Source organism: Triturus cristatus, chromosome 8, assembly GCF_964204655.1.
Source record: "Triturus cristatus chromosome 8, aTriCri1.1, whole genome shotgun sequence".
Classification (NCBI taxonomy): Eukaryota; Metazoa; Chordata; class Amphibia; order Caudata; family Salamandridae; genus Triturus; species Triturus cristatus.
This window is the reverse complement of record NC_140591.1, coordinates 92,671,635-92,697,343: the sequence shown is the minus strand read 5'-3', so window position 1 is coordinate 92,697,343 and position 25,709 is coordinate 92,671,635. Positions and strand designations below refer to the sequence as shown.

Genomic DNA, 25,709 nt, shown 5'->3' with positions numbered 1-25,709 from the left:
ACAAGTGTCATTATACAAAGTCAGAGTTTCTTAACTATCAGTGTACAGTTGGAAGTGACCGATGCAATATCATGAAAACTCGATTTGGAAGATAGTCAATACGAAAGCGGTTGGGAGAGGAATTCAACTTAACAAGGGTTACAGTCAGGGAGGGGAGTTCTTCTTTCCAGGGTCCTATTATAACGAGCCATCACTGGTAAGCTCTCATTGTTCTTCTTCTTTTGTTGGCACTGTTGAGCACCGGCGGTGGAGCTAAGGTCCAGCTCAAATCCAAGTTTTCACGTAGCAGGGTGTGACCATTCATTGTTCTCGGATCACAGTCCTGTTCCCTAACTCATCTTATCATAGGTACCTTGAGATGGGGTACCCGCATTTTGTTCTTCTGTTGTCAAGTCAAATTCAAGATCCCATATAAAAGAGGGGGGGGGGGGTAGGGGCGTGCTTTGGGATGCCGAGGGAAGAGGGGGTGGAGTGGGATCGGATCAAAAAGCAGACCAAGGGGAGCAGAATCTTTCAGCACTGGGCCCATCAATCGGGCCCGACGGGTTGGGACTTCAGGCATGAGCTGATCAGCGAGCAGGGGGCTTCGGGATAGCCCTTCGTTCTATCGCTTTCCATGCTGAGAATGGTGCCTCGTCCCGCATCCTTTTGCTTCGTGGCTCCCCCTTGGTCGATGCCATAGGTGTTGCATGATCCGCAGCCAGGCTGTGCGTCACGTCCGACCCCTCTCTTCCGATGACTACATGTTATCTTTGAATGAGTACAAGAAACAAAATCTTAGAAAGCTGGCAGGGAAGACATTTACGCACTTCATTCTCTCTCCCAACCACCGAGTAGTCGGGGAAATGTTTTATCGGTCGCTCTATGATGGATGTCTATTAACTCTTATGTCGGTGTATGTTACTAACCTATTAATCATTGCTGTGGTGCATGTTTTGTGCGTGTTCCTGCAAATTTCCATTGTCTGGCCTGCTAGGTGTCTATTCCTGTACCTTATAATCGTTGCAGGAGGCCTGACATCTGTCAACTTTCTGGTCTATCAAAATTCGAACCGGCTTCTCCGGTAGAAACTCGTTCTTCTAACACAAGCTCTGCTAATTCACATTTTTCTCAGAGGACTGCTACGTTTATGAAAAAGTGCGAGGTGCTACTGTCATGGGTTCACAAATATCTATTTCGGGGAGGGACATAAGCTAAACATTTTTCTTGCTGGAGACAATAGTTTACCTTTGTCAGTTCTAGGCGATGTATTTTTAAAAAAACAATGTCATCAGCTGTATTTGCTTAAAATATAACTAGCACTATTCTGGAAGGTCGGGGTGTTTAGGCGCTCTATTTCTGTGCAATGGGCGGGGCGATTCTGAGTGATGGAGGTGGAGTCGTTGGAGCCATAAGACTACAAAAACCACTGACATATAACTCCCTTTAAGGGCCAGATTGGGAGACATCAGTCGTCGTACCTGTCCTTCCTTTCTCAGCCAGTTAAGTTCAACATTTTACAGAAAGGAGAGGTAGTAATGTGGTAAAATGTTTGAGGCCAATTATACGCATACTGAGGAGGTATAGTGTCGTTAATTTATTCAAAAAGAAAGAGGGCAAGAGAGCCTTCAGCAAGGGAGGGAGGGAGGGAGGGAGGGAGGGAGAGACAGACAGACATGTGTACGATAATAGGCCACTTGGTGCACACACAACATAGAGTAGCACGGGTCAATTCTGCGTAAGAAAACACAAGCGGGGGAAAAACATAAATTCGGCAATCACGTACGCACAAATACCGGATAGGGCGTAACAGTACATACATCAAGCGCAGAAACTTAAGACGAAGACACAGAGCTACGTTGAGTACGGGGACCTCTCCTTTCCTGTCCTCTTTCCTATGCATGCTGCGTATTTTCAGTATTTTCCGTAATTCATTTTAACGAGTTTACAATATGCGTGGCCCTTAACTTTAAACTCGAAAACTGAAAGAAAATGAAGAAAAACTTTGCCCTAAGACAGGACAGAGGACCCCTAGCTAAGGCTGGGGAGCTGCTGCAAGCTGCCGCTGCTGATGGGCTGCGCCGGCCCCGGTTCCGGGCCCCCCTCCCTCGGCTGGGCTGTTCGAGGCAGCCCGGGAGCAGGGGGCCGCTGAGGCGGAGAGCCAGGCCCGTGACATTAAGGGCCATGGACCCAGGCAGTACTCGGACCCTCGCCTCACTCTCTTTTCTATACGGACAGAGGGGGCAGGGCACGGACATTATTTGCATATGAGGGGCCAGTTCTTGATGTTTTTTTTTTTTTTTACAAACAGACAGGAGACTTGCGGCAGCCAGAGATTGGGGGTAAAGAAGTTGCCTCCCCAGAGATCGGGTGAGCATCAGCTGCTGAGCGGGAGTCCCTGCAGCCCCCGGCACATAGAGAAGTGTCCCGAGCAGAGTGCCTTGGAGGCCGGGGCGAAGCAAGTGCCTGGAGGCCAGTGCGAAGCAAGGCTAGGCGGCGCTTGTTAAAAAGGTCAGGCTGCTGGTCTGCTGCTAATGCCGGCCCCTTAAAGAAGGGAGGTCGCAGCCAGCCTGTGCGAAAGTGTAAAGTAAGTAAGTGCAACAGAGGGCTGTGCTTGGCAGTGTGCAGGAAGTTTGATATGGAGGGCAGGTGTTAAAGGGAAATGTGCAAAGGTACTTGAGGGTCGCCTGGTGATGACAAGCGGGCTGCGTCAGCACAAGAGGCCTGAACAGGCACGCTCTCATGCCTACGGCCATACCACCCTGAATGCGCCCGATCTCGTCCGATCTCGGAAGCTAAGCAGGGTCGGGCATGGTTAGTACTTGGATGGGAGACCGCCTGGGAATACCAGGTGCTGTAGGCATTTTGCCTCTGTGACGTCCCACAATCGCCAATGGCACTTCCGTTTTTTTGGGGGCGGGATCTATTCTACTCTTTTATTTTTTGTTTCTTAAAAAAAAAAAAAAAAAAAAAAAACCGCCATCAGGTTCGCAACACTCAGGGCCCATAACTTTCCGCTCGGATATTGAGCATTCGGCTGCGCTTTACACTGGGTCCAGAAAGAAGAAAAGCTGTGCCCTAAGACAGAACACGGGACCGACTCCAACACTCCCCCCCCCCCCCCCCCCCCACCCCGCAAGATGTGGTTTTCTTCTCTCGGCGGCGCCGAGCTGCTGCAAGGGCCAGCACCGGTTCCAGGTCCCCATCTATTGGCTTTCCCCAGCAGCCCGAAAGCAGGTGGTGGAGGGGGTGAGCCGGAGAGCCAGGCAGCGAGGGCCGCCGAGTACAACCGAGAGGGGTGCGGGGCGCACACACACGCACACACATACGCACTCACTTACACCCATGCATTCACAAGCAGACACTCGCACACACCCCGTACACAACACTCACTCACAAATACACATACATTCATACATGCGCACACGAACAAACGAACCAAACGGCGTCAAGAAAAAAGCAACACTTACCTGCTGCAGGCCTCCGGGAGCTGCCAAGAGGGTTGCCACTGCTACCTTGGTCAGCCAATGAGGGGAGGCAGCAGTCGCTCACTCGTTACAGAGCAGGATGGGGACAGAGTCGGTGACAGACACTCGGCCGTTGGCGCTTCGGGGTTTAAAAATGAAGCGTCCAGCTACGAGGCTTTCACTGAAGCTCTCCCTCAACAGGAGGGGAGGGCCTCAAGGACCTTTTGCTGAGCCGAGGAGGTCAGGCCCACCAGAGCTGTGACATCCTCAGCCCAGCAAACCTCAGCTTAGGCAGCCGGGAGCCTGCGCATTTAGCGCATCTCCAACTCCTGGCCTGAACATAAAGAGTGTCTGTCAAGCTGACCTTTCTTCAGCCTGACATACACTCCTTATGTCCAAAAGGGCGGGGGCGTGGCCTCACCGCCTTTAAGGACGGGCGGCTGCTGAAGTCAGGCCGTTGGCAACGAGGACCACGCAACCATAGAGCACTCAGACCCTCATCTCAGTCTCTCTTCTCTATACACACGGTGGCAGGCCCTGGACATGGACGTGATTTGCATACGAGGGCTCGGTCTCTGATAAAAAAAAAGAAAAGAAAACTTGCAGCCAGAGCTCCCTGGGAAAAAAAATTGCCATGCCAATGCTTCTGCGGGTGAGCATGAGTTGAAGAGTTGTAGTCCGGCAGCCCCTGCCACATGGCGGAGCGGCCCGATAGAGTGCCTTAGAGCCCAGTGCAAAGCAAGGCCAGGCTCTTGGTGAAAACACCAGGCTGCTGGTTTGCTAGCTCCCCAGCTGGCACCTATAGGGAGGTCGGAGCCTGCGTGTCATTTATTTATTTATTTATAGTTTTATAGAGCGCGAACCAGACCCGTGAGGGTATCAGAGCGCTTTACAGGATTGAGGGGGAGGAAAACAACGCATAAGGATGGGAGGGATCAGATTGGGAGAGATAGGGATACAATATACAGGAGGAGCACGCAGTCTAAGGTCCAAGCTACATGTGGGAGAAAATTGAAGCATGCAGATAAAAAAACCATACAAGAAGGTTTCCATATCCACGAGGTGCACCCCGTCTGAGGTCGAAGCTACATGTGGGATAACAAATTAGAGCGGGTAGTTACATGTACAAGAAGGCGCGCAGTCTCAGCTCTTGGGGGGGATGCCCAGGAGTCCAGAAAAATGTGTCATCCGTGGAGGCCGTGGATAATGCCGAGGTGGAGGGTGGAACAAGTCTATGAGGTGATTGTAAAGTATTCCTTAGATGAGCTATTTTCCTGTTAAAGAAAGTTTTGGTCTCCTTCTTAAAGTGTGCCAGTGACGGAAGTCTTCTGATGGAGGGTGGGAGAGAGTGCCAGATTCTTGGAGCGGCCCCAGAGAAGGCTCGATTGCAGGTTTTTTTCTTCCCGAAGCGTGCTTTTTGGCAGATCGGGAGTTTCTGGCCTGTCCGGATATCACGAGTTTTTGTGCAAGATATGTAGGTGAATTCGCGTACAGAGCTTTGTGAGTTATGCAAGCCACTTCAAATTGTATTCTGGCCTTCTGGGGAAGCCAGTTCAGAGCTTTGAGGTGGGGAGAGATGTGGTCAAATTGTTTTCAACCCGTTACGAGTCTGGCGGCGGTGTTGAGGCAGGCTTTCAACGGGGCCAGAGAGTTCTTGGGTAGCCCTGCAAGAGTAGAGCATCCATATTCAAGTCTGGAAATGACTAGGGCCTGGGTTGCCATTTTAAGGCCGGACACATCGAGGAAGGGTTTTAGGTTTCTTAGGTAGCTCGGGTGGAATCTAGCCGTTTTGGCCATCGCGTTTATACGGCCATGCATATGCAAGCTGCCGTCAAGGGTTATTCCCAGGGATTTCGCCGACTCAATAATGGTAGGAGGGCAGTTGAGTGCAGTGATGGTCTTGATCCATTCCTGGATGTCTGGGTTTGGTTTGGGTGGGGGGGGGGGGTCAGAAGGAATTCCGTTTTGTTTGCGTTGAGTTTAAGCTGGTTGCTGGTGAGCCAGTGGACTGGCCGCTTCAGTGCCTCGTTTAGGGAGAAAATGTCCTCGGGGAAAGAGATTTTTATGTAGACCTGTGTACGGTGGGCGTACATAAGGTAGGAGATGTTGGCGGCAGAAGTGTGAAATAAGCAAGCGCACGGCTGGTGAAAGCCAGGGCTGTGCTTGGCTATCTGTAGCAAGCTTGCCAAGGGAGGGCAGTTGTTGAAGGGAAGTGTGCAAGTGTGCGCAGCGCAGAAGGTTCCAGAGTGGCGGGTGGTGTGAGCACAAGAGGCCTGAACAGGCAGCCTCCCATGCCTACGGCCATACCACCCTGAATGCGCCCGATCTCGTCCGATCTCGGAAGCTAAGCAGGGTCGGGCCTGGTTAGTACTTGGATGGGAGACCGCCTGGGAATACCAGGTGCTGTAGGCATTTTGCCACTCGCTGCTGCGCGTCCCCTGCACAATCACACCTAATCTTCCTGGCTCATAGCATTTTCTAACAAATATACATATATTCTGCTCTCCTCCTCTCCCTCCTCCTCTTTGTTTTTTTTTTTTATTTATTTATAAAGAAACCGGCAACGAGTTTACAATATGCGTGGCCCTTAACTTTAAACTCGAAAACTGAAAGAAAATGAAGAAAAACTTTGCCCTAAGACAGGACAGAGGACCCCTAGCTAAGGCTGGGGAGCTGCTGCAAGCTGCCGCTGCTGATGGGCTGCGCCGGCCCCGGTTCCGGGGGCCCCCCTCCCTCGGCTGGGCTGTCCGAGGCAGCCCGGGAGCAGGGGCCCGCTGAGGCGGAGAGCCAGGCCCGTGACATTAAGGGCCATGGACCCAGGCAGTACTCGGACCCTCGCCTCACTCTCTTTTCTATACGGACAGAGGGGGCGGGGCACGGACATTATTTGCATATGAGGGGCCAGTTCTTGGTGTTTTTTCTTTTTTTACAAAAAGACAGGAGACTTGCGGCAGCCAGAGATTGAGGGTAAAGAAGTTGCCTCCCCAGAGTTCGGGTGAGCATCAGCTGCTGAGCGGGAGTCCCTGCAGCCCCCGGCACATAGAGAAGTGTCCCGAGCAGAGTGCCTTGGAGGCCAGGGCGAAGCAAGTGCCTGGAGGCCAGTGCGAAGCAAGGCTAGGCGGCGCTTGTTAAAAAGGTCCGGCTGCTGGTCTGCTGCTAATGCCGGCCCCTAAAGAAGGGTGGTCGCAGCCAGCCTGTGCGAAAGTGTAAAGTAAGCAAGTGCAAGAGAGGGCTGTGCTTGGCAGTGTGCAGGAAGTTTGATATGGAGGGCAGGTGTTAAAGGGAAATGTGCAAAGGTACTCGAGGGACGCCTGGTGATGACACGCGGGCTGCCGCAGCACAAGAGGCCTGAACAGGCACGCTCTCGTGCCTACGGCCATACCACCCTGAATGCGCCCGATCTCGTCCGATCTCGGAAGCTAAGCAGGGTCGGGCCTGGTTAGTACTTGGATGGGAGACCGCCTGGGAATACCAGGTGCTGTAGGCATTTTGCCTCTCTGACCAATGGCACTTCCGTTTTTTTGGGGGCGGGATCTATTCTACTCTTTTATTTTTTGTTTCTTAAAAAAAAAAAAAAACGCCATCAGGTTCGCAACACTCAGGGCCCATAACTTTCCGCTCGGATATTGAACATTCGGCTGCGCTTTACACTGGGTCCAGAAAGAAAAAAAGCTGTGCCATAAGACAGAACACGGGACCGACTCCAACACCCCCTCCCCCCCCCCCCCCCACCCCCACCCCAACCCCGCAAGATGTGGTTTTCTTCTCTCGGCGGCGCAGAGCTGCTGCACGGGCCAGCATCGGTTCCAGGTCCCCATCTATTGGCTTTCCCCAGCAGCCCGAAAGCAGGGGGGGTGAGCCGGAGAGCCAGGCAGCGAGGGCCGCCGAGTACAACCGAGAGGGGTGCGGGGCGCACACACACGCACACACATACGCACTCACTTACACCCATGCATTCACAAGCAGACACTCGCACACACCCCGTACACAACACTCACTCACAAATACACATACATTCATACATGCGCACACGAACAAACGAACCAAACGGCGTCAAGAAAAAAGCAACACTTACCTGCTGCAGGCCTCCGGGAGCTGCCAAGAGGGTTGCCACTGCTACCTTGGTCAGCCAATGAGGGGAGGCAGCAGTCGCTCACTCGTTACAGAGCAGGATGGGGACAGAGTCGGTGACAGACACTCGGCCGTTGGCGCTTCGGGGTTTAAAAATGAAGCGTCCAGCTACGAGGCTTTCACTGAAGCTCTCCCTCAACAGGAGGGGAGGGCCTCAAGGACCTTTTGCTGAGCCGAGGAGGTCAGGCCCACCAGAGCTGTGACATCCTCAGCCCAGCAAACCTCAGCTTAGGCAGCCGGGAGCCTGCGCATTTAGCGCATCTCCAACTCCTGGCCTGAACATAAAGAGTGTCTGTCAAGCTGACCTTTCTTCAGCCTGACATACACTCCTTATGTCCAAAAGGGCGGGGGCGTGGCCTCACCGCCTTTAAGGACGGGCGGCTGCTGAAGTCAGGCCGTTGGCAACGAGGACCACGCAACCATAGAGCACTCAGACCCTCATCTCAGTCTCTCTTCTCTATACACACGGTGGCAGGCCCTGGACATGGACGTGATTTGCATACGAGGGCTCGGTCTCTGATAAAAAAAAAGAAAAGAAAACTTGCAGCCAGAGCTCCCTGGGAAAAAAAATTGCCATGCCAATGCTTCTGCGGGTGAGCATGAGTTGAAGAGTTGTAGTCCGGCAGCCCCTGCCACATGGCGGAGCGGCCCGATAGAGTGCCTTAGAGCCCAGTGCAAAGCAAGGCCAGGCTCTTGGTGAAAACACCAGGCTGCTGGTTTGCTAGCTCCCCAGCTGGCACCTATAGGGAGGTCGGAGCCTGCGTGTCATTTATTTATTTATTTATAGTTTTATAGAGCGCGAACCAGACCCGTGAGGGTATCAGAGCGCTTTACAGGATTGAGGGGGAGGAAAACAACGCATAAGGATGGGAGGGATCAGATTGGGAGAGATAGGGATACAATATACAGGAGGAGCACGCAGTCTAAGGTCCAAGCTACATGTGGGAGAAAATTGAAGCATGCAGATAAAAAAACCATACAAGAAGGTTTCCATATCCACGAGGTGCACCCCGTCTGAGGTCGAAGCTACATGTGGGATAACAAATTAGAGCGGGTAGTTACATGTACAAGAAGGCGCGCAGTCTCAGCTCTTGGGGGGGATGCCCAGGAGTCCAGAAAAATGTGTCATCCGTGGAGGCCGTGGATAATGCCGAGGTGGAGGGTGGAACAAGTCTATGAGGTGATTGTAAAGTATTCCTTAGATGAGCTATTTTCCTGTTAAAGAAAGTTTTGGTCTCCTTCTTAAAGTGTGCCAGTGACGGAAGTCTTCTGATGGAGGGTGGGAGAGAGTGCCAGATTCTTGGAGCGGCCCCAGAGAAGGCTCGATTGCAGGTTTTTTTCTTCCCGAAGCGTGCTTTTTGGCAGATCGGGAGTTTCTGGCCTGTCCGGATATCACGAGTTTTTGTGCAAGATATGTAGGTGAATTCGCGTACAGAGCTTTGTGAGTTATGCAAGCCACTTCAAATTGTATTCTGGCCTTCTGGGGAAGCCAGTTCAGAGCTTTGAGGTGGGGAGAGATGTGGTCAAATTGTTTTCAACCCGTTACGAGTCTGGCGGCGGTGTTGAGGCAGGCTTTCAACGGGGCCAGAGAGTTCTTGGGTAGCCCTGCAAGAGTAGAGCATCCATATTCAAGTCTGGAAATGACTAGGGCCTGGGTTGCCATTTTAAGGCCGGACACATCGAGGAAGGGTTTTAGGTTTCTTAGGTAGCTCGGGTGGAATCTAGCCGTTTTGGCCATCGCGTTTATACGGCCATGCATATGCAAGCTGCCGTCAAGGGTTATTCCCAGGGATTTCGCCGACTCAATAATGGTAGGAGGGCAGTTGAGTGCAGTGATGGTCTTGATCCATTCCTGGATGTCTGGGTTTGGTTTGGGTGGGGGGGGGGGGTCAGAAGGAATTCCGTTTTGTTTGCGTTGAGTTTAAGCTGGTTGCTGGTGAGCCAGTGGACTGGCCGCTTCAGTGCCTCGTTTAGGGAGAAAATGTCCTCGGGGAAAGAGATTTTTATGTAGACCTGTGTACGGTGGGCGTACATAAGGTAGGAGATGTTGGCGGCAGAAGTGTGAAATAAGCAAGCGCACGGCTGGTGAAAGCCAGGGCTGTGCTTGGCTATCTGTAGCAAGCTTGCCAAGGGAGGGCAGTTGTTGAAGGGAAGTGTGCAAGTGTGCGCAGCGCAGAAGGTTCCAGAGTGGCGGGTGGTGTGAGCACAAGAGGCCTGAACAGGCAGCCTCCCATGCCTACGGCCATACCACCCTGAATGCGCCCGATCTCGTCCGATCTCGGAAGCTAAGCAGGGTCGGGCCTGGTTAGTACTTGGATGGGAGACCGCCTGGGAATACCAGGTGCTGTAGGCATTTTGCCACTCGCTGCTGCGCGTCCCCTGCACAATCACACCTAATCTTCCTGGCTCATAGCATTTTCTAACAAATATACATATATTCTGCTCTCCTCCTCTCCCTCCTCCTCTTTGTTTTTTTTTTTTATTTATTTATAAAGAAACCGGCAACGAGTTTACAATATGCGTGGCCCTTAACTTTAAACTCGAAAACTGAAAGAAAATGAAGAAAAACTTTGCCCTAAGACAGGACAGAGGACCCCTAGCTAAGGCTGGGGAGCTGCTGCAAGCTGCCGCTGCTGATGGGCTGCGCCGGCCCCGGTTCCGGGGGCCCCCCTCCCTCGGCTGGGCTGTCCGAGGCAGCCCGGGAGCAGGGGCCCGCTGAGGCGGAGAGCCAGGCCCGTGACATTAAGGGCCATGGACCCAGGCAGTACTCGGACCCTCGCCTCACTCTCTTTTCTATACGGACAGAGGGGGCGGGGCACGGACATTATTTGCATATGAGGGGCCAGTTCTTGGTGTTTTTTCTTTTTTTACAAAAAGACAGGAGACTTGCGGCAGCCAGAGATTGAGGGTAAAGAAGTTGCCTCCCCAGAGTTCGGGTGAGCATCAGCTGCTGAGCGGGAGTCCCTGCAGCCCCCGGCACATAGAGAAGTGTCCCGAGCAGAGTGCCTTGGAGGCCAGGGCGAAGCAAGTGCCTGGAGGCCAGTGCGAAGCAAGGCTAGGCGGCGCTTGTTAAAAAGGTCCGGCTGCTGGTCTGCTGCTAATGCCGGCCCCTAAAGAAGGGTGGTCGCAGCCAGCCTGTGCGAAAGTGTAAAGTAAGCAAGTGCAAGAGAGGGCTGTGCTTGGCAGTGTGCAGGAAGTTTGATATGGAGGGCAGGTGTTAAAGGGAAATGTGCAAAGGTACTCGAGGGACGCCTGGTGATGACACGCGGGCTGCCGCAGCACAAGAGGCCTGAACAGGCACGCTCTCGTGCCTACGGCCATACCACCCTGAATGCGCCCGATCTCGTCCGATCTCGGAAGCTAAGCAGGGTCGGGCCTGGTTAGTACTTGGATGGGAGACCGCCTGGGAATACCAGGTGCTGTAGGCATTTTGCCTCTCTGACCAATGGCACTTCCGTTTTTTGGGGGGCGGGATCTATTCTACTCTTTTATTTTTTGTTTCTTAAAAAAAAAAAAAAACGCCATCAGGTTCGCAACACTCAGGGCCCATAACTTTCCGCTCGGATATTGAACATTCGGCTGCGCTTTACACTGGGTCCAGAAAGAAAAAAAGCTGTGCCATAAGACAGAACACGGGACCGACTCCAACACACCCCCCCCCCCCCCCCCCCCCACCCCCACCCCAACCCCGCAAGATGTGGTTTTCTTCTCTCGGCGGCGCAGAGCTGCTGCACGGGCCAGCATCGGTTCCAGGTCCCCATCTATTGGCTTTCCCCAGCAGCCCGAAAGCAGGGGGGGTGAGCCGGAGAGCCAGGCAGCGAGGGCCGCCGAGTACAACCGAGAGGGGTGCGGGGCGCACACACACGCACACACATACGCACTCACTTACACCCATGCATTCACAAGCAGACACTCGCACACACCCCGTACACAACACTCACTCACAAATACACATACATTCATACATGCGCACACGAACAAACGAACCAAACGGCGTCAAGAAAAAAGCAACACTTACCTGCTGCAGGCCTCCGGGAGCTGCCAAGAGGGTTGCCACTGCTACCTTGGTCAGCCAATGAGGGGAGGCAGCAGTCGCTCACTCGTTACAGAGCAGGATGGGGACAGAGTCGGTGACAGACACTCGGCCGTTGGCGCTTCGGGGTTTAAAAATGAAGCGTCCAGCTACGAGGCTTTCACTGAAGCTCTCCCTCAACAGGAGGGGAGGGCCTCAAGGACCTTTTGCTGAGCCGAGGAGGTCAGGCCCACCAGAGCTGTGACATCCTCAGCCCAGCAAACCTCAGCTTAGGCAGCCGGGAGCCTGCGCATTTAGCGCATCTCCAACTCCTGGCCTGAACATAAAGAGTGTCTGTCAAGCTGACCTTTCTTCAGCCTGACATACACTCCTTATGTCCAAAAGGGCGGGGGCGTGGCCTCACCGCCTTTAAGGACGGGCGGCTGCTGAAGTCAGGCCGTTGGCAACGAGGACCACGCAACCATAGAGCACTCAGACCCTCATCTCAGTCTCTCTTCTCTATACACACGGTGGCAGGCCCTGGACATGGACGTGATTTGCATACGAGGGCTCGGTCTCTGATAAAAAAAAAGAAAAGAAAACTTGCAGCCAGAGCTCCCTGGGAAAAAAAATTGCCATGCCAATGCTTCTGCGGGTGAGCATGAGTTGAAGAGTTGTAGTCCGGCAGCCCCTGCCACATGGCGGAGCGGCCCGATAGAGTGCCTTAGAGCCCAGTGCAAAGCAAGGCCAGGCTCTTGGTGAAAACACCAGGCTGCTGGTTTGCTAGCTCCCCAGCTGGCACCTATAGGGAGGTCGGAGCCTGCGTGTCATTTATTTATTTATTTATAGTTTTATAGAGCGCGAACCAGACCCGTGAGGGTATCAGAGCGCTTTACAGGATTGAGGGGGAGGAAAACAACGCATAAGGATGGGAGGGATCAGATTGGGAGAGATAGGGATACAATATACAGGAGGAGCACGCAGTCTAAGGTCCAAGCTACATGTGGGAGAAAATTGAAGCATGCAGATAAAAAAACCATACAAGAAGGTTTCCATATCCACGAGGTGCACCCCGTCTGAGGTCGAAGCTACATGTGGGATAACAAATTAGAGCGGGTAGTTACATGTACAAGAAGGCGCGCAGTCTCAGCTCTTGGGGGGGATGCCCAGGAGTCCAGAAAAATGTGTCATCCGTGGAGGCCGTGGATAATGCCGAGGTGGAGGGTGGAACAAGTCTATGAGGTGATTGTAAAGTATTCCTTAGATGAGCTATTTTCCTGTTAAAGAAAGTTTTGGTCTCCTTCTTAAAGTGTGCCAGTGACGGAAGTCTTCTGATGGAGGGTGGGAGAGAGTGCCAGATTCTTGGAGCGGCCCCAGAGAAGGCTCGATTGCAGGTTTTTTTCTTCCCGAAGCGTGCTTTTTGGCAGATCGGGAGTTTCTGGCCTGTCCGGATATCACGAGTTTTTGTGCAAGATATGTAGGTGAATTCGCGTACAGAGCTTTGTGAGTTATGCAAGCCACTTCAAATTGTATTCTGGCCTTCTGGGGAAGCCAGTTCAGAGCTTTGAGGTGGGGAGAGATGTGGTCAAATTGTTTTCAACCCGTTACGAGTCTGGCGGCGGTGTTGAGGCAGGCTTTCAACGGGGCCAGAGAGTTCTTGGGTAGCCCTGCAAGAGTAGAGCATCCATATTCAAGTCTGGAAATGACTAGGGCCTGGGTTGCCATTTTAAGGCCGGACACATCGAGGAAGGGTTTTAGGTTTCTTAGGTAGCTCGGGTGGAATCTAGCCGTTTTGGCCATCGCGTTTATACGGCCATGCATATGCAAGCTGCCGTCAAGGGTTATTCCCAGGGATTTCGCCGACTCAATAATGGTAGGAGGGCAGTTGAGTGCAGTGATGGTCTTGATCCATTCCTGGATGTCTGGGTTTGGTTTGGGTGGGGGGGGGGGGTCAGAAGGAATTCCGTTTTGTTTGCGTTGAGTTTAAGCTGGTTGCTGGTGAGCCAGTGGACTGGCCGCTTCAGTGCCTCGTTTAGGGAGAAAATGTCCTCGGGGAAAGAGATTTTTATGTAGACCTGTGTACGGTGGGCGTACATAAGGTAGGAGATGTTGGCGGCAGAAGTGTGAAATAAGCAAGCGCACGGCTGGTGAAAGCCAGGGCTGTGCTTGGCTATCTGTAGCAAGCTTGCCAAGGGAGGGCAGTTGTTGAAGGGAAGTGTGCAAGTGTGCGCAGCGCAGAAGGTTCCAGAGTGGCGGGTGGTGTGAGCACAAGAGGCCTGAACAGGCAGCCTCCCATGCCTACGGCCATACCACCCTGAATGCGCCCGATCTCGTCCGATCTCGGAAGCTAAGCAGGGTCGGGCCTGGTTAGTACTTGGATGGGAGACCGCCTGGGAATACCAGGTGCTGTAGGCATTTTGCCACTCGCTGCTGCGCGTCCCCTGCACAATCACACCTAATCTTCCTGGCTCATAGCATTTTCTAACAAATATACATATATTCTGCTCTCCTCCTCTCCCTCCTCCTCTTTGTTTTTTTTTTTTATTTATTTATAAAGAAACCGGCAACGAGTTTACAATATGCGTGGCCCTTAACTTTAAACTCGAAAACTGAAAGAAAATGAAGAAAAACTTTGCCCTAAGACAGGACAGAGGACCCCTAGCTAAGGCTGGGGAGCTGCTGCAAGCTGCCGCTGCTGATGGGCTGCGCCGGCCCCGGTTCCGGGGGCCCCCCTCCCTCGGCTGGGCTGTCCGAGGCAGCCCGGGAGCAGGGGCCCGCTGAGGCGGAGAGCCAGGCCCGTGACATTAAGGGCCATGGACCCAGGCAGTACTCGGACCCTCGCCTCACTCTCTTTTCTATACGGACAGAGGGGGCGGGGCACGGACATTATTTGCATATGAGGGGCCAGTTCTTGGTGTTTTTTCTTTTTTTACAAAAAGACAGGAGACTTGCGGCAGCCAGAGATTGAGGGTAAAGAAGTTGCCTCCCCAGAGTTCGGGTGAGCATCAGCTGCTGAGCGGGAGTCCCTGCAGCCCCCGGCACATAGAGAAGTGTCCCGAGCAGAGTGCCTTGGAGGCCAGGGCGAAGCAAGTGCCTGGAGGCCAGTGCGAAGCAAGGCTAGGCGGCGCTTGTTAAAAAGGTCCGGCTGCTGGTCTGCTGCTAATGCCGGCCCCTAAAGAAGGGTGGTCGCAGCCAGCCTGTGCGAAAGTGTAAAGTAAGCAAGTGCAAGAGAGGGCTGTGCTTGGCAGTGTGCAGGAAGTTTGATATGGAGGGCAGGTGTTAAAGGGAAATGTGCAAAGGTACTCGAGGGACGCCTGGTGATGACACGCGGGCTGCCGCAGCACAAGAGGCCTGAACAGGCACGCTCTCGTGCCTACGGCCATACCACCCTGAATGCGCCCGATCTCGTCCGATCTCGGAAGCTAAGCAGGGTCGGGCCTGGTTAGTACTTGGATGGGAGACCGCCTGGGAATACCAGGTGCTGTAGGCATTTTGCCTCTCTGACCAATGGCACTTCCGTTTTTTTGGGGGCGGGATCTATTCTACTCTTTTATTTTTTGTTTCTTAAAAAAAAAAAAAAACGCCATCAGGTTCGCAACACTCAGGGCCCATAACTTTCCGCTCGGATATTGAACATTCGGCTGCGCTTTACACTGGGTCCAGAAAGAAAAAAAGCTGTGCCATAAGACAGAACACGGGACCGACTCCAACACCCCCTCCCCCCCCCCCCCACCCCCACCCCAACCCCGCAAGATGTGGTTTTCTTCTCTCGGCGGAGCAGAGCTGCTGCACGGGCCAGCATCGGTTCCAGGTCCCCATCTATTGGCTTTCCCCAGCAGCCCGAAAGCAGGGGGGGTGAGCCGGAGAGCCAGGCAGCGAGGGCCGCCGAGTACAACCGAGAGGGGTGCGGGGCGCACACACACGCACACACATACGCACTCACTTACACCCATGCATTCACAAGCAGACACTCGCACACACCCCGTACACAACACTCACTCACAAATACACATACATTCATACATGCGCACACGAACAAACGAACCAAACGGCGTCAAGAAAAAAGCAACACTTACCTGCTGCAGGCCTCCGGGAGCTGCCAAGAGGGTTGCCACTGCTACCTTGGTCAGCCAATGAGGGGAGGCAGCAGTCGCTCACTCGTTACAGAGCAGGATGGGGACAGAGTCGGTGACAGACACTCGGCCGTTGGCGCTTCGGGGTTTAAAAATGAAGCGTCCAGCTACGAGGCTTTCACTGAAGCTCTCCCTCAACAGGAGGGGAGGGCCTCAAGGACCTTTTGCTGAGCCGAGGAGGTCAGGCCCACCAGAGCTGTGACATCCTCAGCCCAGCAAACCTCAGCTTAGGCAGCCGGGAGCCTGCGCATTTAGCGCATCTCCAACTCCTGGCCTGAACATAAAGAGTGTCTGTCAAGCTGACCTTTCTTCAGCCTGACATACACTCCTTATGTCCAAAAGGGCGGGGGCGTGGCCTCACCGCCTTTAAGGACGGGCGGCTGCTGAAGTCAGGCCGTTGGCAACGAGGACCACGCAACCATAGAGCACTCAGACCCTCATCTCAGTCTCTCTTCTCTATACACACGGTGGCAGGCCCTGGACATGGACGTGATTTGCATACGAGGGCTCGGTCTCTGATAAAAAAAAAGAAAAGAAAACTTGCAGCCAGAGCTCCCTGGGAAAAAAAATTGCCATGCCAATGCTTCTGCGGGTGAGCATGAGTTGAAGAGTTGTAGTCCGGCAGCCCCTGCCACATGGCGGAGCGGCCCGATAGAGTGCCTTAGAGCCCAGTGCAAAGCAAGGCCAGGCTCTTGGTGAAAACACCAGGCTGCTGGTTTGCTAGCTCCCCAGCTGGCACCTATAGGGAGGTCGGAGCCTGCGTGTCATTTATTTATTTATTTATAGTTTTATAGAGCGCGAACCAGACCCGTGAGGGTATCAGAGCGCTTTACAGGATTGAGGGGGAGGAAAACAACGCATAAGGATGGGAGGGATCAGATTGGGAGAGATAGGGATACAATATACAGGAGGAGCACGCAGTCTAAGGTCCAAGCTACATGTGGGAGAAAATTGAAGCATGCAGATAAAAAAACCATACAAGAAGGTTTCCATATCCACGAGGTGCACCCCGTCTGAGGTCGAAGCTACATGTGGGATAACAAATTAGAGCGGGTAGTTACATGTACAAGAAGGCGCGCAGTCTCAGCTCTTGGGGGGGATGCCCAGGAGTCCAGAAAAATGTGTCATCCGTGGAGGCCGTGGATAATGCCGAGGTGGAGGGTGGAACAAGTCTATGAGGTGATTGTAAAGTATTCCTTAGATGAGCTATTTTCCTGTTAAAGAAAGTTTTGGTCTCCTTCTTAAAGTGTGCCAGTGACGGAAGTCTTCTGATGGAGGGTGGGAGAGAGTGCCAGATTCTTGGAGCGGCCCCAGAGAAGGCTCGATTGCAGGTTTTTTTCTTCCCGAAGCGTGCTTTTTGGCAGATCGGGAGTTTCTGGCCTGTCCGGATATCACGAGTTTTTGTGCAAGATATGTAGGTGAATTCGCGTACAGAGCTTTGTGAGTTATGCAAGCCACTTCAAATTGTATTCTGGCCTTCTGGGGAAGCCAGTTCAGAGCTTTGAGGTGGGGAGAGATGTGGTCAAATTGTTTTCAACCCGTTACGAGTCTGGCGGCGGTGTTGAGGCAGGCTTTCAACGGGGCCAGAGAGTTCTTGGGTAGCCCTGCAAGAGTAGAGCATCCATATTCAAGTCTGGAAATGACTAGGGCCTGGGTTGCCATTTTAAGGCCGGACACATCGAGGAAGGGTTTTAGGTTTCTTAGGTAGCTCGGGTGGAATCTAGCCGTTTTGGCCATCGCGTTTATACGGCCATGCATATGCAAGCTGCCGTCAAGGGTTATTCCCAGGGATTTCGCCGACTCAATAATGGTAGGAGGGCAGTTGAGTGCAGTGATGGTCTTGATCCATTCCTGGATGTCTGGGTTTGGTTTGGGTGGGGGGGGGGGGTCAGAAGGAATTCCGTTTTGTTTGCGTTGAGTTTAAGCTGGTTGCTGGTGAGCCAGTGGACTGGCCGCTTCAGTGCCTCGTTTAGGGAGAAAATGTCCTCGGGGAAAGAGATTTTTATGTAGACCTGTGTACGGTGGGCGTACATAAGGTAGGAGATGTTGGCGGCAGAAGTGTGAAATAAGCAAGCGCACGGCTGGTGAAAGCCAGGGCTGTGCTTGGCTATCTGTAGCAAGCTTGCCAAGGGAGGGCAGTTGTTGAAGGGAAGTGTGCAAGTGTGCGCAGCGCAGAAGGTTCCAGAGTGGCGGGTGGTGTGAGCACAAGAGGCCTGAACAGGCAGCCTCCCATGCCTACGGCCATACCACCCTGAATGCGCCCGATCTCGTCCGATCTCGGAAGCTAAGCAGGGTCGGGCCTGGTTAGTACTTGGATGGGAGACCGCCTGGGAATACCAGGTGCTGTAGGCATTTTGCCACTCGCTGCTGCGCGTCCCCTGCACAATCACACCTAATCTTCCTGGCTCATAGCATTTTCTAACAAATATACATATATTCTGCTCTCCTCCTCTCCCTCCTCCTCTTTGTTTTTTTTTTTTATTTATTTATAAAGAAACCGGCAACGAGTTTACAATATGCGTGGCCCTTAACTTTAAACTCGAAAACTGAAAGAAAATGAAGAAAAACTTTGCCCTAAGACAGGACAGAGGACCCCTAGCTAAGGCTGGGGAGCTGCTGCAAGCTGCCGCTGCTGATGGGCTGCGCCGGCCCCGGTTCCGGGGGCCCCCCTCCCTCGGCTGGGCTGTCCGAGGCAGCCCGGGAGCAGGGGCCCGCTGAGGCGGAGAGCCAGGCCCGTGACATTAAGGGCCATGGACCCAGGCAGTACTCGGACCCTCGCCTCACTCTCTTTTCTATACGGACAGAGGGGGCGGGGCACGGACATTATTTGCATATGAGGGGCCAGTTCTTGGTGTTTTTTCTTTTTTTACAAAAAGACAGGAGACTTGCGGCAGCCAGAGATTGAGGGTAAAGAAGTTGCCTCCCCAGAGTTCGGGTGAGCATCAGCTGCTGAGCGGGAGTCCCTGCAGCCCCCGGCACATAGAGAAGTGTCCCGAGCAGAGTGCCTTGGAGGCCAGGGCGAAGCAAGTGCCTGGAGGCCAGTGCGAAGCAAGGCTAGGCGGCGCTTGTTAAAAAGGTCCGGCTGCTGGTCTGCTGCTAATGCCGGCCCCTAAAGAAGGGTGGTCGCAGCCAGCCTGTGCGAAAGTGTAAAGTAAGCAAGTGCAAGAGAGGGCTGTGCTTGGCAGTGTGCAGGAAGTTTGATATGGAGGGCAGGTGTTAAAGGGAAATGTGCAAAGGTACTCGAGGGACGCCTGGTGATGACACGCGGGCTGCCGCAGCACAAGAGGCCTGAACAGGCACGCTCTCGTGCCTACGGCCATACCACCCTGAATGCGCCCGATCTCGTCCGATCTCGGAAGCTAAGCAGGGTCGGGCCTGGTTAGTACTTGGATGGGAGACCGCCTGGGAATACCAGGTGCTGTAGGCATTTTGCCTCTCTGACCAATGGCACTTCCGTTTTTTGGGGGGCGGGATCTATTCTACTCTTTTATTTTTTGTTTCTTAAAAAAAAAAAAAAAACGCCATCAGGTTCGCAACACTCAGGGCCCATAACTTTCCGCTCGGATATTGAACATTCGGCTGCGCTTTACACTGGGTCCAGAAAGAAAAAAAGCTGTGCCATAAGACAGAACACGGGACCGACTCCAACACCCCCTCCCCCCCCCCCCCACCCCCACCCCAACCCCGCAAGATGTGGTTTTCTTCTCTCGGCGGAGCAGAGCTGCTGCACGGGCCAGCATCGGTTCCAGGTCCCCATCTATTGGCTTTCCCCAGCAGCCCGAAAGCAGGGGGGGTGAGCCGGAGAGCCAGGCAGCGAGGGCCGCCGAGTACAACCGAGAGGGGTGCGGGGCGCACACACACGCACACACATACGCACTCACTTACACCCATGCATTCACAAGCAGACACTCGCACACACCCCGTACACAACACTCACTCACAAATACACATACATTCATACATGCGCACACGAACAAACGAACCAAACGGCGTCAAGAAAAAAGCAACACTTACCTGCTGCAGGCCTCCGGGAGCTGCCAAGAGGGTTGCCACTGCTACCTTGGTCAGCCAATGAGGGGAGGCAGCAGTCGCTCACTCGTTACAGAGCAGGATGGGGACAGAGTCGGTGACAGACACTCGGCCGTTGGCGCTTCGGGGTTTAAAAATGAAGCGTCCAGCTACGAGGCTTTCACTGAAGCTCTCCCTCAACAGGAGGGGAGGGCCTCAAGGACCTTTTGCTGAGCCGAGGAGGTCAGGCCCACCAGAGCTGTGACATCCTCAGCCCAGCAAACCTCAGCTTAGGCAGCCGGGAGCCTGCGCATTTAGCGCATCTCCAACTCCTGGCCTGAACATAAAGAGTGTCTGTCAAGCTGACCTTTCTTCAGCCTGACATACACTCCTTATGTCCAAAAGGGCGGGGGCGTGGCCTCACCGCCTTTAAGGACGGGCGGCTGCTGAAGTCAGGCCGTTGGCAACGAGGACCACGCAACCATAGAGCACTCAGACCCTCATCTCAGTCTCTCTTCTCTATACACACGGTGGCAGGCCCTGGACATGGACGTGATTTGCATACGAGGGCTCGGTCTCTGATAAAAAAAAAGAAAAGAAAACTTGCAGCCAGAGCTCCCTGGGAAAAAAAATTGCCATGCCAATGCTTCTGCGGGTGAGCATGAGTTGAAGAGTTGTAGTCCGGCAGCCCCTGCCACATGGCGGAGCGGCCCGATAGAGTGCCTTAGAGCCCAGTGCAAAGCAAGGCCAGGCTCTTGGTGAAAACACCAGGCTGCTGGTTTGCTAGCTCCCCAGCTGGCACCTATAGGGAGGTCGGAGCCTGCGTGTCATTTATTTATTTATTTATAGTTTTATAGAGCGCGAACCAGACCCGTGAGGGTATCAGAGCGCTTTACAGGATTGAGGGGGAGGAAAACAACGCATAAGGATGGGAGGGATCAGATTGGGAGAGATAGGGATACAATATACAGGAGGAGCACGCAGTCTAAGGTCCAAGCTACATGTGGGAGAAAATTGAAGCATGCAGATAAAAAAACCATACAAGAAGGTTTCCATATCCACGAGGTGCACCCCGTCTGAGGTCGAAGCTACATGTGGGATAACAAATTAGAGCGGGTAGTTACATGTACAAGAAGGCGCGCAGTCTCAGCTCTTGGGGGGGATGCCCAGGAGTCCAGAAAAATGTGTCATCCGTGGAGGCCGTGGATAATGCCGAGGTGGAGGGTGGAACAAGTCTATGAGGTGATTGTAAAGTATTCCTTAGATGAGCTATTTTCCTGTTAAAGAAAGTTTTGGTCTCCTTCTTAAAGTGTGCCAGTGACGGAAGTCTTCTGATGGAGGGTGGGAGAGAGTGCCAGATTCTTGGAGCGGCCCCAGAGAAGGCTCGATTGCAGGTTTTTTTCTTCCCGAAGCGTGCTTTTTGGCAGATCGGGAGTTTCTGGCCTGTCCGGATATCACGAGTTTTTGTGCAAGATATGTAGGTGAATTCGCGTACAGAGCTTTGTGAGTTATGCAAGCCACTTCAAATTGTATTCTGGCCTTCTGGGGAAGCCAGTTCAGAGCTTTGAGGTGGGGAGAGATGTGGTCAAATTGTTTTCAACCCGTTACGAGTCTGGCGGCGGTGTTGAGGCAGGCTTTCAACGGGGCCAGAGAGTTCTTGGGTAGCCCTGCAAGAGTAGAGCATCCATATTCAAGTCTGGAAATGACTAGGGCCTGGGTTGCCATTTTAAGGCCGGACACATCGAGGAAGGGTTTTAGGTTTCTTAGGTAGCTCGGGTGGAATCTAGCCGTTTTGGCCATCGCGTTTATACGGCCATGCATATGCAAGCTGCCGTCAAGGGTTATTCCCAGGGATTTCGCCGACTCAATAATGGTAGGAGGGCAGTTGAGTGCAGTGATGGTCTTGATCCATTCCTGGATGTCTGGGTTTGGTTTGGGTGGGGGGGGGGGGTCAGAAGGAATTCCGTTTTGTTTGCGTTGAGTTTAAGCTGGTTGCTGGTGAGCCAGTGGACTGGCCGCTTCAGTGCCTCGTTTAGGGAGAAAATGTCCTCGGGGAAAGAGATTTTTATGTAGACCTGTGTACGGTGGGCGTACATAAGGTAGGAGATGTTGGCGGCAGAAGTGTGAAATAAGCAAGCGCACGGCTGGTGAAAGCCAGGGCTGTGCTTGGCTATCTGTAGCAAGCTTGCCAAGGGAGGGCAGTTGTTGAAGGGAAGTGTGCAAGTGTGCGCAGCGCAGAAGGTTCCAGAGTGGCGGGTGGTGTGAGCACAAGAGGCCTGAACAGGCAGCCTCCCATGCCTACGGCCATACCACCCTGAATGCGCCCGATCTCGTCCGATCTCGGAAGCTAAGCAGGGTCGGGCCTGGTTAGTACTTGGATGGGAGACCGCCTGGGAATACCAGGTGCTGTAGGCATTTTGCCACTCGCTGCTGCGCGTCCCCTGCACAATCACACCTAATCTTCCTGGCTCATAGCATTTTCTAACAAATATACATATATTCTGCTCTCCTCCTCTCCCTCCTCCTCTTTGTTTTTTTTTTTTATTTATTTATAAAGAAACCGGCAACGAGTTTACAATATGCGTGGCCCTTAACTTTAAACTCGAAAACTGAAAGAAAATGAAGAAAAACTTTGCCCTAAGACAGGACAGAGGACCCCTAGCTAAGGCTGGGGAGCTGCTGCAAGCTGCCGCTGCTGATGGGCTGCGCCGGCCCCGGTTCCGGGGGCCCCCCTCCCTCGGCTGGGCTGTCCGAGGCAGCCCGGGAGCAGGGGCCCGCTGAGGCGGAGAGCCAGGCCCGTGACATTAAGGGCCATGGACCCAGGCAGTACTCGGACCCTCGCCTCACTCTCTTTTCTATACGGACAGAGGGGGCGGGGCACGGACATTATTTGCATATGAGGGGCCAGTTCTTGGTGTTTTTTCTTTTTTTACAAAAAGACAGGAGACTTGCGGCAGCCAGAGATTGAGGGTAAAGAAGTTGCCTCCCCAGAGTTCGGGTGAGCATCAGCTGCTGAGCGGGAGTCCCTGCAGCCCCCGGCACATAGAGAAGTGTCCCGAGCAGAGTGCCTTGGAGGCCAGGGCGAAGCAAGTGCCTGGAGGCCAGTGCGAAGCAAGGCTAGGCGGCGCTTGTTAAAAAGGTCCGGCTGCTGGTCTGCTGCTAATGCCGGCCCCTAAAGAAGGGTGGTCGCAGCCAGCCTGTGCGAAAGTGTAAAGTAAGCAAGTGCAAGAGAGGGCTGTGCTTGGCAGTGTGCAGGAAGTTTGATATGGAGGGCAGGTGTTAAAGGGAAATGTGCAAAGGTACTCGAGGGACGCCTGGTGATGACACGCGGGCTGCCGCAGCACAAGAGGCCTGAACAGGCACGCTCTCGTGCCTACGGCCATACCACCCTGAATGCGCCCGATCTCGTCCGATCTCGGAAGCTAAGCAGGGTCGGGCCTGGTTAGTACTTGGATGGGAGACCGCCTGGGAATACCAGGTGCTGTAGGCATTTTGCCTCTCTGACCAATGGCACTTCCGTTTTTTGGGGGGCGGGATCTATTCTACTCTTTTATTTTTTGTTTCTTAAAAAAAAAAAAAAAACGCCATCAGGTTCGCAACACTCAGGGCCCATAACTTTCCGCTCGGATATTGAACATTCGGCTGCGCTTTACACTGGGTCCAGAAAGAAAAAAAGCTGTGCCATAAGACAGAACACGGGACCGACTCCAACACCCCCTCCCCCCCCCCCCCACCCCCACCCCAACCCCGCAAGATGTGGTTTTCTTCTCTCGGCGGAGCAGAGCTGCTGCACGGGCCAGCATCGGTTCCAGGTCCCCATCTATTGGCTTTCCCCAGCAGCCCGAAAGCAGGGGGGGTGAGCCGGAGAGCCAGGCAGCGAGGGCCGCCGAGTACAACCGAGAGGGGTGCGGGGCGCACACACACGCACACACATACGCACTCACTTACACCCATGCATTCACAAGCAGACACTCGCACACACCCCGTACACAACACTCACTCACAAATACACATACATTCATACATGCGCACACGAACAAACGAACCAAACGGCGTCAAGAAAAAAGCAACACTTACCTGCTGCAGGCCTCCGGGAGCTGCCAAGAGGGTTGCCACTGCTACCTTGGTCAGCCAATGAGGGGAGGCAGCAGTCGCTCACTCGTTACAGAGCAGGATGGGGACAGAGTCGGTGACAGACACTCGGCCGTTGGCGCTTCGGGGTTTAAAAATGAAGCGTCCAGCTACGAGGCTTTCACTGAAGCTCTCCCTCAACAGGAGGGGAGGGCCTCAAGGACCTTTTGCTGAGCCGAGGAGGTCAGGCCCACCAGAGCTGTGACATCCTCAGCCCAGCAAACCTCAGCTTAGGCAGCCGGGAGCCTGCGCATTTAGCGCATCTCCAACTCCTGGCCTGAACATAAAGAGTGTCTGTCAAGCTGACCTTTCTTCAGCCTGACATACACTCCTTATGTCCAAAAGGGCGGGGGCGTGGCCTCACCGCCTTTAAGGACGGGCGGCTGCTGAAGTCAGGCCGTTGGCAACGAGGACCACGCAACCATAGAGCACTCAGACCCTCATCTCAGTCTCTCTTCTCTATACACACGGTGGCAGGCCCTGGACATGGACGTGATTTGCATACGAGGGCTCGGTCTCTGATAAAAAAAAAGAAAAGAAAACTTGCAGCCAGAGCTCCCTGGGAAAAAAAATTGCCATGCCAATGCTTCTGCGGGTGAGCATGAGTTGAAGAGTTGTAGTCCGGCAGCCCCTGCCACATGGCGGAGCGGCCCGATAGAGTGCCTTAGAGCCCAGTGCAAAGCAAGGCCAGGCTCTTGGTGAAAACACCAGGCTGCTGGTTTGCTAGCTCCCCAGCTGGCACCTATAGGGAGGTCGGAGCCTGCGTGTCATTTATTTATTTATTTATAGTTTTATAGAGCGCGAACCAGACCCGTGAGGGTATCAGAGCGCTTTACAGGATTGAGGGGGAGGAAAACAACGCATAAGGATGGGAGGGATCAGATTGGGAGAGATAGGGATACAATATACAGGAGGAGCACGCAGTCTAAGGTCCAAGCTACATGTGGGAGAAAATTGAAGCATGCAGATAAAAAAACCATACAAGAAGGTTTCCATATCCACGAGGTGCACCCCGTCTGAGGTCGAAGCTACATGTGGGATAACAAATTAGAGCGGGTAGTTACATGTACAAGAAGGCGCGCAGTCTCAGCTCTTGGGGGGGATGCCCAGGAGTCCAGAAAAATGTGTCATCCGTGGAGGCCGTGGATAATGCCGAGGTGGAGGGTGGAACAAGTCTATGAGGTGATTGTAAAGTATTCCTTAGATGAGCTATTTTCCTGTTAAAGAAAGTTTTGGTCTCCTTCTTAAAGTGTGCCAGTGACGGAAGTCTTCTGATGGAGGGTGGGAGAGAGTGCCAGATTCTTGGAGCGGCCCCAGAGAAGGCTCGATTGCAGGTTTTTTTCTTCCCGAAGCGTGCTTTTTGGCAGATCGGGAGTTTCTGGCCTGTCCGGATATCACGAGTTTTTGTGCAAGATATGTAGGTGAATTCGCGTACAGAGCTTTGTGAGTTATGCAAGCCACTTCAAATTGTATTCTGGCCTTCTGGGGAAGCCAGTTCAGAGCTTTGAGGTGGGGAGAGATGTGGTCAAATTGTTTTCAACCCGTTACGAGTCTGGCGGCGGTGTTGAGGCAGGCTTTCAACGGGGCCAGAGACTTGGGTAGCCCTGCAAGAGTAGAGCATCCATATTCAAGTCTGGAAATGACTAGGGCCTGGGTTGCCATTTTAAGGCCGGACACATCGAGGAAGGGTTTTAGGTTTCTTAGGTAGCTCGGGTGGAATCTAGCCGTTTTGGCCATCGCGTTTATACGGCCATGCATATGCAAGCTGCCGTCAAGGGTTATTCCCAGGGATTTCGCCGACTCAATAATGGTAGGAGGGCAGTTGAGTGCAGTGATGGTCTTGATCCA

At 53.4% G+C, this 25,709-nt stretch overlaps 11 non-coding genes across 11 annotated transcripts; all 11 read left to right on the top strand.

Annotated features, from left to right (window-relative positions):
* Positions 1–2,723: 2,723 nt before the first annotated feature.
* LOC146801616 (5S ribosomal RNA) lies at positions 2,724–2,842 on the top strand. Its single transcript, XR_014968345.1, has one exon. It is a non-coding gene; the product is annotated as a 5S ribosomal RNA (ribosomal RNA).
* A 2,897-nt stretch (positions 2,843–5,739) lies between these two features.
* Positions 5,740–5,858, top strand: LOC146801615 (5S ribosomal RNA). Its single transcript, XR_014968327.1, has one exon. It is a non-coding gene; the product is annotated as a 5S ribosomal RNA (ribosomal RNA).
* Positions 5,859–6,814: 956 nt separating this feature from the next.
* LOC146801614 (5S ribosomal RNA) lies at positions 6,815–6,933 on the top strand. The gene has a single exon (XR_014968326.1). It is a non-coding gene; the product is annotated as a 5S ribosomal RNA (ribosomal RNA).
* Positions 6,934–9,811: 2,878 nt separating this feature from the next.
* Positions 9,812–9,930, top strand: LOC146801613 (5S ribosomal RNA). The gene has a single exon (XR_014968325.1). It is a non-coding gene; the product is annotated as a 5S ribosomal RNA (ribosomal RNA).
* Positions 9,931–10,886: 956 nt separating this feature from the next.
* Positions 10,887–11,005, top strand: LOC146801612 (5S ribosomal RNA). Its single transcript, XR_014968324.1, has one exon. It is a non-coding gene; the product is annotated as a 5S ribosomal RNA (ribosomal RNA).
* A 2,880-nt stretch (positions 11,006–13,885) lies between these two features.
* Positions 13,886–14,004, top strand: LOC146801611 (5S ribosomal RNA). Its single transcript, XR_014968323.1, has one exon. It is a non-coding gene; the product is annotated as a 5S ribosomal RNA (ribosomal RNA).
* A 956-nt stretch (positions 14,005–14,960) lies between these two features.
* On the top strand, positions 14,961–15,079 carry LOC146801610 (5S ribosomal RNA). The gene has a single exon (XR_014968321.1). It is a non-coding gene; the product is annotated as a 5S ribosomal RNA (ribosomal RNA).
* A 2,876-nt stretch (positions 15,080–17,955) lies between these two features.
* On the top strand, positions 17,956–18,074 carry LOC146801609 (5S ribosomal RNA). The gene has a single exon (XR_014968320.1). It is a non-coding gene; the product is annotated as a 5S ribosomal RNA (ribosomal RNA).
* Positions 18,075–19,030: 956 nt separating this feature from the next.
* Positions 19,031–19,149, top strand: LOC146801608 (5S ribosomal RNA). Its single transcript, XR_014968319.1, has one exon. It is a non-coding gene; the product is annotated as a 5S ribosomal RNA (ribosomal RNA).
* Positions 19,150–22,026: 2,877 nt separating this feature from the next.
* Positions 22,027–22,145, top strand: LOC146801607 (5S ribosomal RNA). Its single transcript, XR_014968318.1, has one exon. It is a non-coding gene; the product is annotated as a 5S ribosomal RNA (ribosomal RNA).
* Positions 22,146–23,101: 956 nt separating this feature from the next.
* LOC146801606 (5S ribosomal RNA) lies at positions 23,102–23,220 on the top strand. Its single transcript, XR_014968317.1, has one exon. It is a non-coding gene; the product is annotated as a 5S ribosomal RNA (ribosomal RNA).
* The last annotated feature ends 2,489 nt before the right edge of the window (positions 23,221–25,709 follow it).